Source organism: Lolium rigidum, chromosome 6, assembly GCF_022539505.1.
Source record: "Lolium rigidum isolate FL_2022 chromosome 6, APGP_CSIRO_Lrig_0.1, whole genome shotgun sequence".
In the NCBI taxonomy this organism is placed as follows: domain Eukaryota; kingdom Viridiplantae; phylum Streptophyta; class Magnoliopsida; order Poales; family Poaceae; genus Lolium; species Lolium rigidum.
In genome coordinates, this window is record NC_061513.1 from 167,850,961 (window position 1) to 167,866,858 (window position 15,898).

Here is a 15,898-nt window from a genome sequence, read left to right on the forward strand (position 1 = left end):
GATTAAAAGAGATACCGGCGTCACCTATGATTAAAGTAGCTTTGTAAAGTAGTTTGTCTGTTCAAAGATGCCATTAGGGTTTCCTAGGGTTTCTTCCCCGTAAGCCACCCTCTCCCCTATATAAGGAGAGGGGGCACACCCCATCGCGGGCATGATGAGATGATATGAGACAAGACATGAGCCATTAGGTCCAACCTTGTATACGAAAACCTGTAACCGTTTGAGATCAATGAAGGGAGAGATCTAGAGCTGAGTTCTTACTTGTGTTCTTCTTCTTCTACCTCTGGCCAAGGCCAAGTTCTTAGAAGATCCATCCGGAATCCATCCCATCCTCACCAAAACCCTCACCCGAATCCTCTAGCGCCCATTCGGCCCCAACTTAAGCCATCCATGGCATCACGTCGTTCACCACGACCGACGGCTGGCGCCCACCGTGGGGCCAGGAACGGCGCTTGCCTGGAGTTCACATTCGGGCGGGCATCCTCAACGTCTCCGGCGAGCGGGTGGTAGTCAACGCGCGTGCAAAGCGCATCTACTCGGCTGGACTTCATCAACGACAACGTGGGCTGCTTCGCCAACGGCGGTGTCTTCCCCAAGAGCGGCCGCGTCATCAAGTTCCGGCAGCCACCGCGTCTGCTTGCAGCACTGCCCTGTGCGCCAACGCCTCCGCCGGTGCCGGTGGCGCCGGATCCTGTTTTCCGGGGACGCCATCAACTTTACCTTTGTTGAATATCATGTGAGTTGCTATGCATGTTCGTCTTGTCTGAAGTAAGGGCGGTTTTCACAATCAAATGGTTTGAGTATGCATACTGTTAGAGAAGAACATTGGGCCGCTAACTAAAGCCATGATTCATGGTGGAAGTTTCAGGGTGGACAGCTAATCCTCAATCTCTTATGAGAATATTAACTGTTGTTGAATGCTTATGCATTAAAGAGGAGTCCATTATCTCGTTGTCTATGTTGTCCCGGTATGGATGTCTAAGTTGAGAATAATCAAAAGCGAGAAATCCAATGCGAGCTTTCTCCTTAGACCTTTGTACAGGCGGCATAGAGGTACCCCTTTGTGACACTTGGTTGAAACATATGCTATGCAATGATAATCCGTGTTAACCCAAGCTAATTAGGACAAGGTGCGAGCAATATTAGTATACTATGCATGAGGCTTGCAACTTATAAGATGTTTTATACATAACACATATGCTTTATTACTACCGTTGACAAAATTGTTTCTTGTTTTCAAAATGAAAAGCTCTAGCACAAATATAGTAATCAATGCTTCCCTCTGCGAAGGGTCTATCTTTTACTTTATTGTTGAGTCAGTTTGCCTATTCTTTTTATCTTAGAAGCAAACACTTGTATCAACTGTGTGCATTGATTCTTACATGTTTACTTATTGCACTTGTTATATTGCTTTATGTTGACAATTATCCATGAGATATACATGTTGAAGTTGAAAGCAACTGTTGAAACTTATATCTTCCTTTGTGTTGCTTCAATGCCTTTTACTAAGAATCTATTGCTTTATGAGTAACTTTTATGCAAGTCTTATTGATGCTTGTCTTGAAAGTACTATTCATGAAAAGTCTTTGCTATATGATTCAATTGTTTAGTCATTATCTTTACCATTGCTTTGAATCGCTGCATTCATTACATATGCTTTACAATTGTATTGATCAAGATTATGATAACATGTCACTTAAGAAATTATCTTTGTTATCGTTTACCTACTCGAGGGCGAGTAGGAACTAAGCTTGGGGATGCTTGATACGTCCCAAACGTATCTATAATTTCTTATGTTCCATGCTACTTTTATGATGATACTCACATGTTTTATACACATTATATGCCATATTTATGCGTTTTCCGGAACTAACCTATTGACGAGATGCCGAAGGGCCAGTTCCTGTTTTCTGCTATTTTTGGTTCCAGAAATCCTAGTAAGCAAATATTCTCGGAATCGGACGAAATCAACGCCCAGCATCCTATTTTTCCACGAAGCTTCCAGAACACCCGAGAGCCGCCAGAGGAGGGCCCTGTGGGCCCCAGATGACAGGCCGGCGCGGCCCAAGGGGGGGGGGCGCCCCCGTACTGTGTCACCGCCTCGTCGACCTTCCGACTCCGCCTCTTCGCCTATTTGAAGGTCGCTGACCTAAAACCTCGATACGGAAAATCCACGGTACGAGAAACCTTCCAGAGCCGCCGCCATCGCGAAGCCAAGATCTGGGGGACAGGAGTCTCTGTTCCGGCACGCCGCCGGGACGGGGAAGTGCCCCCGGAAGGCTCCTCCATCGACACCACCGCCATCTTCATCAACGTTGTTGTCTCCCATGAGGAGGGAGTAGTTCTCCATCGAGGCTCGGGGCTGTACCGTTAGCTATGTGGTTAATCTCTCTCCTATGTGCTTCAATACAATAATCTCATGAGCTGCCTTACATGATTGAGATTCATATGATGATGCTTGTAATCTAGATGTCATTGTGCCAGTCAAGTGGATTTTACTTATGTGATCTCCGGAGACTCCTTGTCCCACGTGTGTAAAGGTGACAGTGTGTGCACCGTGTGGGTCTCTTAGGCTATATTTCACAGAATACTTATTCACTGTTATGAATGGCATAGTGAAGTGCTTGTTTATATCTCTTTATGATTGCAATGTGTTTTGTATCACAATATATCTGTGTGCTACTCTAGTGATGTTATTAAAGTAGTTTATTCCTCCCGCACGGTGTAATGGTGACAGTGTGTGCATCGTGTAGTACTTGGCGTAGGCTATGATTGTGATCTCTTGTAGATTATGAAATTAACTATTGCTATGATGGTATTGATGTGATCTATGCCTCCTTTCGTATCGTGAAGGTGACAGTGTGCATGCTATGTTAGTACTTAGTTTGGTTATGTTGATCTGTCATGCACTCTAAGGTTATTTAAATATGAACATTGAATATTGTGGAGCTTGTTAACTCCGGCATTGAGGGTTCGTGTAATCCTACACGATTAGTGGTGTTCATCATCCAACAAGAGGGTGTAGACTCTAGCATCTATCTATTTATTCTGTTATGTGACCAATGTTGAGAGTGTCCACTAGTGAAAGTATGATCCCTAGGCCTTGTTCCTAAATACTGCTATCGTTGTTTGTTTACTGGTTTTATCGCATCTATACTTCCTGCAATATTACCACCATCAACCACACACCAGTCCTGGACAGCAAAGCACTTTTCTGGTGCCGTTGCTACTGCTCACATTTATTCATACCACATGTATTTCACTATCTCTTCGCCGAACTAGTGCACTTATTAGGTGTGTTGGGGACACAAGAGACTTCTTGCTTTGTGGTTGCAGGGTTGCATGAGAGGGATATCTTTGACCTCTTCCTCCCTGAGTTCGATAAACCTTGGGTGATCCACTTAAGGGAAACTTGCTGCTGTTCTACAAACCTCTGCTCTTGGAGGCCCAACACTGTCTACAAGAATAGAAGCACCCGTAGACATCACCTCATCAGGATCATTTTTTATCCATTTGAGTAGAGGAACAGAAGTTCATCCTGCATATGAATAGCAACAGAACTCACCATTGATATTTAATAAATCTATGAGATAGATTGATGCAAATAGTGCGGGATGTAAGTAGAATAATAGGGTTGTGCATAGACAATAGTTGACAACAATGCAAATGATTACAAAAGAAGCCAACGGAACTCAATAGTTTATATACTAGATGAGACAGACTGAAAAGTGAAAAGTTAGTGTATGATGATTGTAAGCAAACGCAGTGTTTCTGAACTTTTGGTAAGCATTAGACAAAGCCAACAGTAATTAAACAGATAATAATAAAATCATGTATGTGGATTAAGAAAATATACCAGATTCATTAAAAGTTCACCACCCAGCTGGCCCATGGCCTCGTGCTTGTAGAGGATTTCGGAAGATGGTTCCGGCACCATCGTCCTCACAGCAGCCTCATTTTGCATCCACTTCAGTAAAGGCGCAGCAGTTTTAGCTTGCATAAGAATGGGAATAGATCTCAGCAGTGATATTGAATGACTCTGAGACAGACTGATGCATATAGTGCTGGATGTAAGTGGAAGGGTATGGCTGTGTATGGACAAGAGTTCAAACCTACGCAAGGGTGTGTTTGGTTCTGCAACAGCGTGGAATGGAATGGAATGGAATGGTTCCATTTCGGAGGAATGGAATGGTTACATTTTTGTTCGGTTGGAAAAAATGGAGAGCAGAATAGATCGAGGTTAAACTAATCATTTGTCTCAAAATTGTAATTAACAATTGAAAATGACATTTTAATCTCAAAGTCGTAATTAACAGCGCCTAATGGTGTCTTTTAATCTAAAAATCGTAATTAACATCATTTTTGTTGGGTTAGGGGAACTGGAGAGTAGATGAACATTATTGTATGATGATTGTAAGCAAACGATTTTTGTGTTTCTAAACTTTGGGCTTCGAGATCTTATGGGTTTCAACTCTAGCCTAGCCAACTTGTTTGGGACTGAAAGGCTTGGTTGTTGTTGTTGTTGTAAACTTTTGGCAAGCATTAGAAAAAACCGACAATAAACACACAAAAATCAAGGCATGTTCTGTGCATTAAGAAAATATACCATATTCATTAAAAGATCACCACCCAGCTGGCGCGTGGCCTTGTGCTTGTAGAGGCATTTAGAAGATGGGGGCGGCATCAACATACTGGCAGCTCGATCGGCCGCAGTTTTGATCTTCCTTTTGAGTAAAGGCCCTAAAGTTTCAGTCTGCATATGAATAGCAAAACAAAAGGCAGACCTCGGCAGTGATATTGAATTACTGTATGAGATAGACTGATGCATATAGTGGATGCTCTTAGCCTTTTGCACCATGAACAGTAGCTATGGATAGACAAAAAAACTCGTTGACTCAGCTTTGTCTAGATACCTCCATCCCAAAGTCAAAACAAGTAAAGTTTGACCAAAATTTTAGAACATTCTATCAACAAATATAATATTGTGTATATACCGTAGAAAAATATATTTCACAACCTATTTAATGATATTAATTTTGTATTTTGCATGTTAATGATTTTTGGTAAAAGCTTAGTCAAACATGGTATAGTTTGACTTTCTAAAAATAATATAAGCCCTAAGCTTTGGGATGGAGGTAGTAGTATCTAGAGCTAAAACACATCTAGATACATCCGTATCTACAGATAGTTGAGTCAATTAATTTGGATCTGAGGGAGTATCAGATTCAGACTACATCATGGTAAGTTGGTTAAAAAAATTACCCCTGGGTGGTCCCTCTCCAGCTCGGCAGTGGCATTTTGCTTCTTGTGCTGCAGATCGGGCCATGCTCCTGCAGCACGTGGGGCGCTATTCTCGTCCCCATAGCCTCAGCACGGAACCTGGAGGTACCAACCTGTTACAGAGAATATAGAGCATGGTGTCACAGAGGCTTTACGCACAAACAGCTAAAGACATGTGCTACTTTACGCATCTTCCAGAACAGGAACAGATTGAGGATGCAGGAAGACAGAGTGGATAAGCAAACGGAGTACCTGCTTTGCAGGGCTGGGGACGCAGCTCAGGCTCAGCCAACTGCCCACATGCATGGTGGCCTTACGCTCCATTGCCCCCCACCACCACCGAGGTCTTTCCTTTCATGTACAAGCTGACAAAAGATACAGTGAGGATTAGCAGAAACTACAAAGGTTGCAAATGTCGACAAATAAAGGAAAAACACCCCAATCCAAGCAAAGGTAGCCCCCGCCCCCACCCCCATCAATCACTCCCAGCGCGAGGGTGACTAGAAAGACACCCCTTCGCCCAGAATAGGAAATAGATGCGCAAGATATCGAGGTGAGGAAAAAATAACCGATCTCGAGAAATGAAAGAACATTACTATTAGGGATTTATATTTTCGTGCCCTCGGGTCCTTAGTTGTACTCAGTTTTCCCCAGCTCCTTAGTTTTTCCTCAGTTTTCCCCAAGCCCTTGTCTGTAACCCGCAGAAGGAGCTCGGACGGAGGATTCCCGTTTAGTTGATGTTGGTTGGTGCTGGCAAGTGGGGCCACTGTTGGTGCCCCGCAGTGGACACGTCTCCACTTATCCAGATCATCGTGGGACCCACAACTTGTCCACGTTAGCGCGCCGGACCCACAGCTTACCCGGTGTGACCGTTGCAAAATGGGAGCCCGAGCTAGCCCCGCGCCCGTGCCCGTGCCATTGCTTCCCCTTTCTTTCTCCGCGCCCCATTGTTCTTCTTCTCCGCCAGCGGCAGCCCTTCTCCGGCACGCGGGTGATGTCTAGTTTCTCTTCGACCTCCCGTTCTTCATGGCCGCAGTATGGACCCGTGCCTTTGACAAGATGCCCTGATTGCCCACGCCAGAGCCTCGAAGCGGTCGATCCGTAAGACGGACGAGAACGGCAACCGTGGACGTGAGTTCGTTGCATGCGAGAGCTTGCCATATAGAGAGGGGGATAAGGTTAGATCTCGCTCCAATTTCTCTCGTTTTCTCTCGATTTTCTTGTTATTCCCTCGAATTTGGGATTTAGGGTTCACGTTGTTGTTTTCGGATCTTGAAGAAATGCGGGCATTTCGAGTGGATCGATGTGTACGTTCGGAGGCTTCGGTTGCAGGAATCAATTGGCGCTATTGGGGGCGCAATTTGGGAGGGGGGACTTGTCTGTAGAGAATGCGGCGGAGAGAGGAGCCGTTCCGATTAGGGACCTTCCGATTATGCCTAATGCTCCCAATGCAGAACCGGTGGAAGTGAAGGGAGAACCGAAGAAAATGAACAAGCGATTAAGGCAAGCTGATCGAGTTGAAGAAGCAAGCTAATCCGATGGTTGGTTGTTTTTTTTGTTGTATAATTACGATCGGATTCTTATCATTGCTCACTGTGCGCTAGAAGTTGTTACAAGGGATACCTTGTTACAAATCCATTATTCGGTTACATGTACTTGTAGTTGTTTTCAAAGTTAGTGTGTGCATTCACCGAAATTACCAACTATATTCCCTAAAAGAAAAGGAAAGCTAAAGATAGTTGATAATTGTTAGAGGGGTGACAAATAATGCAATCACCGAAATCCGCAAATATGTATGCCTCATGTTTATACCAAAATTATACCACTTTTAGGCCTTTCCAAAATACCAATACCATATCCCAAACTATATTCCCTAAAAGAAAAGGACAGCTAAAGATAGTTGATAATTGTTAGAGGGGTGACAAATAATGCAATCGCCGAAATTCGCAAAAATGTATGCCTCATGTTTATAACAAAATTATACCACTTTTAGGCCGTTTCAAAATACCAATACTATATCCCAAACTATATTCCCTAAAAGAAAAGGACAGCTCAAGATAGTTGATAATTGTTAGAGGGGTGACAAATAATGCAATCCCCGAAATCCGCAAATATGTATGCCTCATGTTTATACCAAAATTATACCACTTTTAGGCCTTTCCAAAATACCAATACCATATCCCAAACTATATTCCCTAAAAGAAAAGGACAGCTAAAGATAGTTGATAATTGTTAGAGGGGTGACAAATAATGCAATCGCCGAAATCCGCAAAAATGTATGCCTCATGTTTATAACAAAATTATACCACTTTTAGGCCGTTTCAAAATACCAATACTATATCCCCAACTATATTCCCTAAAAGAAAAGGACAGCTCAAGATAGTTGATAATTGTTAGAGGGCTGACAAATAATGCAATCACCGAAATCCGCAAATATGTATGCCTCATGTTTATACCAATACTATATCCCAAACTATATTAAGTGGCAAACTCGTTATTGCATTCTCCACCGACAGAGAGAGAGAGAGATGGGTGGCCACGAAGAGAGAGAGAGAGAGAGAGAGAGAGGTTGCCACGAAGAGACGGATAGGGGTATACCGCCTGTTAGATCGGTGGATCAACGGTTCGTGGAGTCGATCCGTGTGACAACGGCTCAACCAATCAGGATAAGTTTGGGCTTCTCGGAGCATTTGTGACGGTACTTGAGGGCAAAACCGAGTAGTACTAAGAATCCAAGGGCACATAAATAGTAAATAGACTAAGGGATTCAAACAAAAGAATTACAAAATGAAAAATGTGTGTTTTGTACAATATAATTCATATTGGGCTACATCAAATTATTTGCAATTCAAATATACATGAGTGTGACAATTATGGCATCATTTAGACAAACTATGTTTTGGGAAAGATGTTTTGCAAAGGGGTTTGGGTGGAAAACCATGCATCTTCATAGCTACACTAGTGATTCTGAGAAGTGGCAATTTGTGGTAAAACTTGATTTATATATGTTTGTTAAGGTTTTCTAGGTGGCAGGTTGCGTAGGAAGACTCCATGAGTAGTTGCCACTATGTTTTTATTTTTTCGGATTTTTTTGCGCATGAAATGACTCAATTAGCTATGTTAATCTCATTTGTTGACTCTCTCGTTGACCAGCTACTTGAGGGTAAAACCGAGTATATTGCACTTGCCGGTCTAAGTCCTCGAGGGGAAAACCGAGTACGGATAAAATTTCTGTATAAGGCCCGAGGTTATAACCGAGTACACCAAACGTCCCAGGGTTAGACTCGTGTAGCGGTGCACGCTGCAGCCGTGCATAGCGGACGCGTGTTGCGGTACACGCCACCTTCGTCTTTATAGAGCCCCTCTTTCTCTCCCTCGATGCACGTTCTCACTGGCTCACTGCAACCGCCTCTCCTGTCCCATCATCTTCTCCACAACCGAAGAAAAAACCCCGAAGAAAACCGCCGGCGATGGAGAAGAATGAGATGCCCATTGTCGGCACATCAGCCGCCGCCCCCGTCCAGGCCCCTGTCGCTGCTTCCAACGTAGCAGCCGGCGCATCGGCCGCCGGCCCCCGTCCAAGCCCCTGTCGCCGCTTCCAACGTAGCAGCCGGCGCATCGGCCGCCGCCACCGTCCAGGCCCCTGTCGCTGCTTCCAACGTAGCAGCCGGCGCATCGGCCGCCGCCCCCGTCCGGGCCCCCGTCGCTGCTTCCAACGTAGCAGCCCGGCGCATCGGCCGCCGCCACCGTCCGGTCCCCGTCGATTGGGACCCGTACGAACCGAGTGCGAGTACGACGCGCCGGAGAACCCCTACGACACCACCATCGTCGACAACGAGCCGGAGGTAACCCTTTGTTCCCTTGTTCTTATCTCATTTCAATCATTTTGTGTTAGATCTAGCGTTATTACGGTTCGTCCGTTCCTAGTTCAATCCTTTTTTGTTAGATCTTGTGTTATTACTCGTTCGTCCGTTCCTAGTTCGATCCTTTTGTGTTAGATCTTGCGTTATTAGTGTTTGTGATTTGCTTTTGTTTAAGATTTGTGCCGATGATGATGAATATTTGGGCATAAATTGATTCAGGGTTTGGTCGGTAAACAATTGGTGTGTACAAATTTGTTGTGCATGATCTTTGGTTTGCTCGACTCAAATCCTGGATATAAGTGTGTCCAATGTAACCGAGGCTACCTCTTTTTTTCGAGCCCATATTATCATGCATGATTTTTGTTCACTCTCTGTTCCATCATCGTTGCAATTGACTCCGTTTTTTTTGCACGATCTTTGGTGCTACGTGACAGGTGCAGAAGCGGCGACGTCGACAGCCGACGACGAGTCCTTCCACACCAAGACTCGTCACGTCCTCGGGAGGCTGCAGTCCGGCCATTACGATGGCCCCTTTGCTCGAGGCATTTACAAGTGCCCCTTCGCAACAGGAAGCTCCGCGCCACCGACTTCAACTCCCCGGTGAACCATGCTGAATCCATTGGCGGATGTGGCGCTAGAGTTGGAAGGACCGTGAACGTGCATGCGTACATGGCCAAACACAAAGCACTTGGGATTCACTCGCGCAACCTCCAAGCGAGTCACACGCGCTACCTGGAGGCGATGAACGTGCCTACTGCACTCTCTGTATGTGACTGCTCTATCTGTAGAGCAGCTTAATTTCATGTAAAATGTAGCTTATGTTGGATCTATCGGTACTACTTTTGGATCTGTCCTGAATATATCTATGCTATGTTGGTTGCCGTATGCAGCTTATCCTATATTTTCTCTCGAATTTGTGCCCTAGATTTCCTACCCGATTGGGTAAAAACGAAGGCATAAAGAAATGAATGGCGTTAAAAAACGAAGGAGAAGCTGCTCTAGATTTGCTACCAATTTGGGCTATCAAATATGAATGAGATCGAGCGATAGAGAGGAAAAAGGTACATTGAAAACTGCTAATCTGGGCGAAAGAGACAGAAACCACTCGTGCCCCCGTCCCGGACCCACACGGCTCCACACGCTACGGCCACACAAACACGGCCTCGTCCTGTCCAACGCGGTCCCTTCCTACCAGCCCCACACGACGCGGTCCCACACGACGCGACCCCACAAACGACACGACCCCACTCGTCAGCACGGAACGGTCAACTTAACGGATTCCTTCCGTCCGAGCTCCTTCTGCGGTTCAGACAAGGGCTTGGGGAAAACTGAGGAAAAACTAAGGAGCTGGGGAAAACTGAGTACAACTAAGGACCTGAGGGCACAAAAATAGAAATCCCTTACTATTACTACCTAATCCACTTGGTCTAGATGCAGCTTGCCCCTCCAAGCTGGATGCCTGGACGGTGGAGGCGAAAGGAGGGGATCGAGCTAGCTAGCGGCTTGCATCCGTCGGCTGTCGGCACTCGATCGGGAGAGAAGGGGGGCTACATAAAGGGGAGGGGTAACATATTTTATTACACGGTGAACTTACTTATGTGACTAGTCATTACATGTCTCACTGAAACTCGGGCCCATAGTGTGGCACCCCAAATTCACTTGAAGCTGCCCGGCGGGACGCATTGGCGCGTCAAGAAAACCCCCGAATTGTAGCGGGGAAATGAAACATTTCACAAAAATTCGAAATTCAAGCACACCGCCATGCGCCAAGCACGCGGGCTGTTCCTTCCTCTTCCTCGGTTCCTCCTCTCCTATCCAACAAAACCCCAAATCCCAAGCTCAAACAAAAAAAAACCAAATCCCCTGGCCACCATGCATGTCCTCGTTAACCCACTGGAGATCGTTCCCGGACAAGGCGGACCCCCCGCCCTTAGATCCCGAGTTCCGTCCACCTTGAGGCACTGCGTGCTGTCTCGCAGCAGCGGCTTGAGGGCGCTGCAGAGAAAATTCCGCCGGAAAGTGCTCATGGCAACCGTGCAAGCTCACCGGCGTGATGTATCCCGAGAGGAACTGGCCGAAGTTTTGCTATTCGCAAAAAAAATTTGCGGGCCAAGATCTGGTCAAAGCTTCGTCGATGGCTTGCCGCGAGAGGCTTGGAGTCCAGAGTCAATAAACTAGCTGCTCGAGGACTTGGGCGGTTTACACCGATTCATATTAACTGTCTCAAGTTTGTTAGTCTAGTTAAGAAATGCATCTAGATACATCCATATCTAGAAAAAATTGAGTCAATTAATATGAATCAGAGGGGAGTGATACTTCCATTTTGCATCACTATTTTATATCATAATTTACTGTTATTCATTGATATATTTCATATTTAGAGATGATACTTATGTTATTTCACCTATTTTGCATGTTTCATGATTATTGGAGAATCGCTCACCGGAGTCAGGATTTTGCTCGGAAAAAGCACCGTCGGAATGCAATATTTCGGAAGATCAACAATTGACGGCAATTACACTGAAGATCTTATTTTCCCAGAAGACGAAGCCAGCCAAAAGGAGGGACCGAGGAGGGCCGCCATGGGCCCCCCCATAGGCCGGCGCGGGCCCTGCCCTGGCCGCGCCGCCTGGTGGGGAGGGGGCCCACATCCCCCTTCGGCCACCTCTCTTTCGCGTATTTCTTCACCCCGAAAACCTAAGCTCCGGGGAATAATCACGAAGAGTCACAGCCGCCTCTGCGGGGCAGAAAACACCAGAGAGAAAAGAGCTCTCCGGCAGGCTGAAATCCGCCGGGGAAATTCCCTCCCGGAGGGGAAAATCGACGCCATCGTCACCGTCATCGAGCTGGACATCATTGGGATCATCATCACCATCATCTCCATCATCATCACCGCCATCCCCACCGATGCACCTCGTCACCGCTGTAACATCTAGGGTTGAATCTTGATTGTTTGGTAGGGGAAACTCACCCGGTATTGATTACTCCTTGTTATTTTTTTTTTTGAAAATTTACTCCTTGTTATTGATGCTATTGAGTGAAACCATTGAACCAAGGTTTATGTTCAGATTGTTATTCTGTTGCGGTCAGAAACCCACCGGCGGGCAGCGACTGGCAACACCGTAGAGCCGGGAATCTCCCAGGACTGCGGCTGGCCCTGGTCCCTCCGAGCGACGGCCCGCAAAGCCTTCTGGTCACACGTCCGATGCTGTCGCAAGGGCGTGCCACCTGACCTATACCTGGTCAGGAAGGTGTTGGATGATGCCTCGCTTAATCTCCTGCATGGCATACACGTAAACATTAAATACGAGCCTCGATCGGCTCTCAGGTTATCCTGTGAATCGGCTCAAAGAGCCGATCCACCCATGATTCGTACGAGGTGTACGAATATATGGTGGTCCTGCTTGATCAAGATAAAGCTAAAGCGATCTACGACGATTTAGGGTTTTCACCGCATAATCGGATCATCCTACTCACGATTGGGCCTCGCGCTCGCGCACGGTGATCGTAAGCCGATCCTAGACAGGGCCTAAAAACCAACACGAGGTTGATCCCCGGAACATCCTGTCTAGGGCTAGCAAACTACACCCTACACGCTGCTGGATCCTCCAACCCTTTGTAAGGCCTAACTATTGCGGATATTAAACTAATCCTTGAAGAACAAGGAGCAACCGTAACGGATCGGATCTACTAAACAATGACCAAGCAGGGTGCCGCCCCTACACCTAAGATAGGTGTAAGGGCGGCTAGATGTATAAGGGTTGCACTACGACAGCATATGATACGAAGAACAATGCTAACCCTAACACATCTAAGATAACTACGTTGCTCGCCATCAAAAAGGCTTCAGCACGAGCAACGCATGAACAACGTAATAAGCTTGTGCTGCCTAGATCACAAGATGCGATCTAGGAAGCATGGTGCTTACCAGGAGAAACCCTCGAGACGAAGGAGTTGGCGATGCGCCGAGATTGATTTGTGTTGAACGTTGGTTGTTTATTTCATAAACCCTAGATACATATTTATAGTCCGGGGGACTTTCTAATTCAGGCGTGCACCTAACCGTGCACGGGTAAAACTCCAACTTCTAAATTAAGATGCGATCTACTATAATACAGATACATGGGCAATTTAGCCCAACTTCTTCGTGTCAGGCCGCTTCAAAGATCCTCCACACGTACATCCTTCAAGCCCATCTCACTTACGGCCCATCTCCTGATTTGGCCAAAATCTGGTGATAACACATGCCCCCCTGGTTTTGGTAATGATAATTTCAAAACCACTCTGTTTTTCCTCCGAGGGGTCATGGTCGTGGCAGAGCAGAACCGTCGCAGTATTTTTCATCATGACGACTTGCCTTCCCAACTTCTCTGCACGATTTGACAGTTTTTTGGCACCACCTCCTCGAAAAGTGTTCGAACATTAAATCCCCACTTCTTTTATTTAACCGCACCGAACAGTTCTCCTCCTCATCCTCTCCGCATTAGCACTCCAAAAAGCCCTCCTGCGCACCATGTCTTCTTCTTCCTCCGCCTCATCGGGACTTTCCCTCGAGTCCTCTTCCTCCCATGAGCCGAAGCCAGAACGGGACCCACAAGAGGTCCATGCGGCCAACATCCGCCGCGCCATAGAGGCCGGGGAGGAGCCCGGCCATGACTTCTCCATCTTGTCCGAGGACGACAAGTCCTCGACGGACGGGGAGAGCGACCTCCGCTTCCTTGCCGACGGGGAACCGGAGGAGGAGAGCGATGACGATCGCTTCTCCTGGGATGACTTCACCTCCTCCGAGGAGGTGAAGGAGGAGGAGGAGGAGGACGACGACGACAGCTCCTCCGACGAGCCGCCGGCCAAGCGCCACTGCCCCTGGCCGGGGAATCTCAGCGATTTCGACAGCGACGACGACGACGACGACGAGGAGGATGAGGACAACGAAGGTCCCGCCGGCGGCCGCTACGGCAGCCGACGACGAGCCCGCCGGGAGCAGTGCCGACAGCGGCGACGAGGGTGACGACGAGGGCAGCGACGGCCCGTAGATAGGACCCTTAGCCTAGGATCAGTAGTAGTAGACGGGGCAATGTATCCCCTTAGTACTCCCTTTTGAGAGCAATCAGCTCTTCTATGTAAGAAATCTCGTTTATCAATGAAGAAATTCCCCAATTTGATTTTGCCGATTTCCTTTATGCCAATTTAGCCGATTTCCCCTCATACTGATTCCGCCGATCATCGCTTAGCCAATGCTCAATGAGCCGATGACAACACATCGGTCTCTCATAATCCGTTCTTCATCTCTTTGACGTCGGAGTGATCGTGAACTTGATCAATGCTCAAAAGCTGATGTTAACATATCAATCCTTCACGATCTATCTTTCACCTTTTTCGACCGATGACTTTGAGCTCTGGTGGACAATGAGGCAGACCAACGCCTTTAAGAGAGCCCCAGAACCGTTGCTGAAACGACTTGACGCTGAAGCCGATACCTTTGGATATTCAGATATTCGGTGATACTCTTCAAACCTGCCCAATCCCCTTAAAAAGGTTATGATGGAGGGCCATCTCGATGAAATCTCAATCGGCTTCTTAAGAACAGAATATCTACGCGATCGGTTGCCCCCGAGCCTCCATCAAGGCGAGAACAGCAGTGAGCCAACCAAACGTGCCACCATCGGCTTCCAAGTCATGATGCAGAGCCAGCCGATTTCAACAAAATCGGCTCCCCAGAGCAGAGAACCTTCGGAGTTCCGAGCCTCTGCTCACAACAGTTGTACCTCTGGAGTCGATGGCCAGGCATCGGCTTTCTATCCTTAAGTCGATGTCTGCGCATCGGCTGTGCTTAAAAAATTTTGAATTTTTTACGGCCGATTTATGTATCGGCCCCATACTTCAATACCCATCATCAAAGAATATCTTGGGCTGCTGGGCATTTGAAGGACGCTTCTACTTCATATCCTCGTGTTTTATCCACCTAGGTGCCCCCCGAGCCGATTCTTTCAAGGGACTTGATGGTATCGGCTCTTTAGGTATTCCCTGTTGGATCAAATATTGAACCCAGGTAGAATGTATAGTGAGGATAATTTTTGGCCGATTGCTGGAATCGGCCTCCACGCTGCTTGCTCGATGAAGGTTTTTGCAATGTTCCTCCATAAATCCTTGGGGCCGATCACTTGGATCGGCATCGCCACATTTGTCCATAGTTGCTGTTTTTGTTACACGGTCAGGCCGGTGGATGAAACCAACCTAACCCCGTCCTTTGTCACGTCGATGCGCTCGCAGTCGTCCAATCCTGGAGCACTAAACCCCGTTGGAAGGATGGAGACCATGTTTGTGCCAGCCGATGTCTCATCATCGGCTTTCTTTGTCCGGGGCGCCACTCTTTCCTTTGTGGCCGACCTTCTTCGTCCGGGGTTCGCTGAATTTTGGCGGCCGGATCAGGCCGTGCCTTCCTCAACGTGTGCAGGTATAACCTTTCGGCTTCCTCCAACCCACGCGGACGCTGAACCCTTCGCTTCGGGAGCGGCCGAGCCCATCGGGGCACCACCTTGGCCGATGATACTTGTCTTCTTCTTCATCATCGTCCTCTAGTTCCTCGAGATCTTCCACCCGAGCGGACTCGAGCATGCTTGTTCCGAGGCGGGAGAGGCCCTAGACGTTTGAACACGGACACGTTAGCTGCATCCTTCTTCTTTTGTTTACATTCCGGGCAATTGCCGATTGTAGGCAATCGGCTCATTCCTGAATCCCAGCGAGTGTCCGAAGAA